Raw genomic sequence first — 4,085 nt, 5'->3', positions numbered from 1 at the left:
ACAATTGATCTCCAGATGACAGAGTTCCCCTGGAGAAAATGGCTGCTTTGGAGGGTAGACCCTATGACATTATACCTGCTGAGTCCTTCCACCCCCCCGCCCAATGCTGCCCTCCACAGGATCCACCCCCCATATCTCCAGGTATTTCCCTCCTTAGAGCTGGCAACCCTACTTTCCCCTCAGTGCCTATTGGTAGGCAACTAAGCTTGGTCCTGTCACCTATTTTGGCCTTTGGGAGAAAACACATTGGGGCCAGTCCTGATAGGGTTGCCAACTCCAGATGGGAAATTCCTGGAGATTTGAGGGATGGAGCCTGAAGAGGGTGAGGTTTGAGGAGGGGTGGGACCTCAGACAGGTACACTGCCATAGACTCCACTCTCCAAACCAGTCAGTCCCTCATGGGGAACCATTGTTGCCAATCTCCAGGTGAGGGCTGGAGACCACTCAAAATTACAACTGCTCTGCAGAAGGGAGGGCAGAAGTCAGCTGAAGTCAAAGGGGCAGATAATGGTAGGTTGATGGTTAGCGGGGAAGGAGATGAGGTTGCCAACTCCAGGCTGGCAAATTCCTGGGGATTTGAGGGGTGGAGCCTGGAGAGGGTGGGGTTTGCGGAGGGGTGGGACCTCAGACAGGTAGAATGCCATAGACTCCACCCTCCAAACCAGCCATTTTGTCCTGGGTAACAATTGTTGCCAATCTCCAGGTGAGGGCTAGAGATCACTCAAAATTACAACTGCGCTTCAGGTAGCAGAGATCAGTTCCTCTGGAGAAAACAGTGGACTCTGTCATTATACCCTGCTGAGGTCGCCACAACAAATTGACACTGTTTGCCCAAAGCCAGAGAACTCTCCCAGAGCCTTTTTCTAGATCTTGTTGTATTTATTTGCACAATGGGCCTTATTCCTAGTAGATATATATATCCTATATAATTGATGCTGAGTGCCCAAGGCCTTGGCAGTCTCCCAGAGCCTCTTTCTAGAGCTCATTGTATTTATTTCCACAACAGGACTTATTCCTAGTGTGTGTGTGCGTATAAATAAAATTTTATTCAGAGTTTTTAAAAATATATCTCTATGCAGTATAGTCTCTATAACTTAGCAACAGAGAAATGAAAAGACTAACTTTTCTATCTAATTCATTTGGTGCCTGGTATTAGATGGTATACCTTCTTGCAGCATAAGAATCCATGCTGCAGTGTAGCCTAAAGCAGTCTATTCGTTGCAGTCCATCATGATGTAGCATAAAATATCAAAGCATACAGTTAGCATGACTTCCCTCTGGCCTATAGCCATATTATAGTGTTTTGCCCTCTGGCACCTGGTGATTTCTCGGATCCAATCAGGAATCTCCCTTGATGGAACTATCCAGAAGATGTTAACGTCCAATCCTAATTCCCCCCTCCCATCTGGTTACACAGCTGAGCACAAGTTCTCATGATTAACCAATTACCACATTGTTGAATCTGGTCTTGAAAGAGGTAAGGATGGTATCTACAGGTAGGCCCAATCTGGAGCAGGCCTACTAATAATCACGTTAACCCTTGAGGGAAATTATGGTTCTTTGCCTCACAGGGGGTGATCTGGATCAAGATTGTTATGTAAAGATGTGGAAGCTTGAAAAAAACAAAAAAAATGGGGGGGTATTTTATTTTATTTTATTGAGAACTTTTTTCCAATTGTTCTGACTGAAAATTCGGAAATGTTTGGTAACCACTGGAAAAAAATAAACATGCATGTGGTAAGGGAGCAGTTTGCAGCTGTTTAGTAATGGATATAATAGTAATTTTATTTATAGAAGACAAAAGCATTTATATTTTTAAATTACAAAGATCAGCCAAATGGTACAATTTTACATGCTACCTAACTTCTAAATTATGTATTTTATGTTGTTAAAGCAGTAAAGTAAGTTTAGGCTGAGCCCGTTCGCGGGGTAGGGCGGGGTAGAAATACTTGAATAAATAAAAATAAATAAATAAATAAGTATTGCATAAAACAGCTCTGGGAGGGAGGGGGCTCATAGACCCTACCTTGGTGCCTGAAAAACAGGCTGGTGTAGTGTAAATAATGCCTTCTCTCAGCTGCATTTGCTTTGTCAACTCTCCCTTTGATATACTAATTCAGGCTTTTGTATCCTCACAGCTGGATTGCTGTAGTGCATTGCAGGGGTCATTTTGTAGAAAAAGAGGGGCAGGAGCTCATTAGGATAACTTATTTGCATATGCCACACCCCCTGACATCACCGGAAGTGTGTCAGAAGACAACACCCACCACTCAGGCTCCACTGGACCATTTTGGATTGCTAGCTATTGGGGGGAATGGGACATGCAGATCTGTCCTCGCAGAGGAAGGAGAGCTTGTACCTAAATAAAACTTGATCTTAAAGGTGCCACTGAACTGTTTTGGACCAGGGGGCTGGGGGGTGGGTCTCTGCAACTTACCTGGCTTCTTTTTGTTCTGACTGAGGGCTGCTTGTTGCATGTGCCCGCCCCCTGGGCTCTTTACTGCCGGAGCTCTGCTCCTGTGCGCTTCTGCAGGAAATTACCATTGTATGTTGAGCTGAGAAGGTGACAGCCCAGTTATTGCCAGGGGCTAACCGGTGGTAACATATCCTACCTATTTTAAAACAGCCAGTTTGGTGTAGTGATTAAATCCATGGACTCTAATCTGGGAGAATCTGGTTTGATTCCCTTCTCCACTTGCAGCTGCAGGATGACCTTGGGCAAGCCATAGTTCTGTCAGAGCTGTCCTTGAAAGGACAGTTCTGGAAAGAGCTCTCTCAGCCCCACCTACCTCACAGGATGTCTGTTGTGGAGAGGGGAAGGGAAAGTAGTTTGTAAGCCACTCTGAGACTCCGAGTGAAGGGCAGGGTATAAATCCAATCTCTTCTTCTTCTTCTTTTTCTTCTACATTGGCTGCCAGATAGTTTCTGAGTTCAGTTCGAAGTGCTGAGTTCAGTTCACCTTTTAATGGGGATGGTTCAATGGAACCTCCATGTTCAGAGTCAGCGTACCAGGGGTGGCACTGATCTCTGTGCCTTGCTTGCTTGTTCATGGCTCCAGTCTCTGGATTTTATTCACATATTTGACCACATTGAGCATTAGATATATTGATCAGGATATATTGTTGTCCTTCTGGGAGGCATTAGTTGACCACTGTGGGACCATAGGCCGATTGTTCTGATCCAGCCCGGCTCTTGTATTTTCATGAGCTAATTTAGAACTCCACAGAGATACTTAGTTGAGGAAGATTTCAGTAGCACCGCTATAGGATGTCAGCACTGAGTTTGAAGGGCATGGAAGAGGAACAGCGGGAGTGAATCCAGCACTTTGTCTCTCCCCTCCATTCTGCCGCTCCAGGGAACGGACTGCATGTGATGCTCATACAGCTGCCTGAAATGTCTGTCGAATTTGCCACACTGTCTCTGGAAGCATCAACACCCATCACCCATCTCTGGGCAGCCTGCCGTCACCTCCTCTCACACCCTTTTTGCTGTACAGCTTCCACGTTTGCAACCACCACACTTGGCATGAAGACAATGTTCTGCTGTCAGGATTGCTGGCACCCAATGCTCCACTTAAGTCACACTTTTTTTTTTAGTGCTTTGGTGTTGCTTGTTTCCCGAAGCCTTCAAGGGACCAAACAGGCAGGCTTGCACATTTTCTCCAGTGATCAGACTCTGTTAAAAAAAGAAGAAGCAGCAGCAGCAGAAGCTGGCATGCTTTCCATTTGAGCAGCCGAGCCATTAAAAACACTTCCAACTCAGCTTGCAAAGGGACACTTGTTCTTCATTGCGTGGCATCTTCAGCTTCCTGACTCCCACATAGCACTTTGTGGGGGATTCTGTTGCCCACAGTGACAGAAAACAATTTTGCATTTCATCTGCAGAGCAGAGTTTGTTTTTAAATCTGACCTTCTGATCCTATTCCACCTCCCCTCCCCACCTAGAATCATTTTTTTTTCTGTACCACAACAGAGTAGGAAGACTCTTATGGTGCTGTGTCCACATAGCCTGCAACCACAATGCAGAAATCGCTGGATTTGGCCCCCTTTCAGTCGTAGTGTTAGAGAGGAGACATGATCCCTACC

This window comes from Gekko japonicus, unplaced genomic scaffold, assembly GCF_001447785.1.
Source record: "Gekko japonicus isolate JY-2015 unplaced genomic scaffold, Gekko_japonicus_V1.1 scaffold2124, whole genome shotgun sequence".
Lineage (NCBI taxonomy): Eukaryota > Metazoa > Chordata > Lepidosauria > Squamata > Gekkonidae > Gekko > Gekko japonicus.
The sequence above is the reverse complement of the archived record's forward strand: the minus strand, read 5'-3'. Positions refer to the sequence as shown.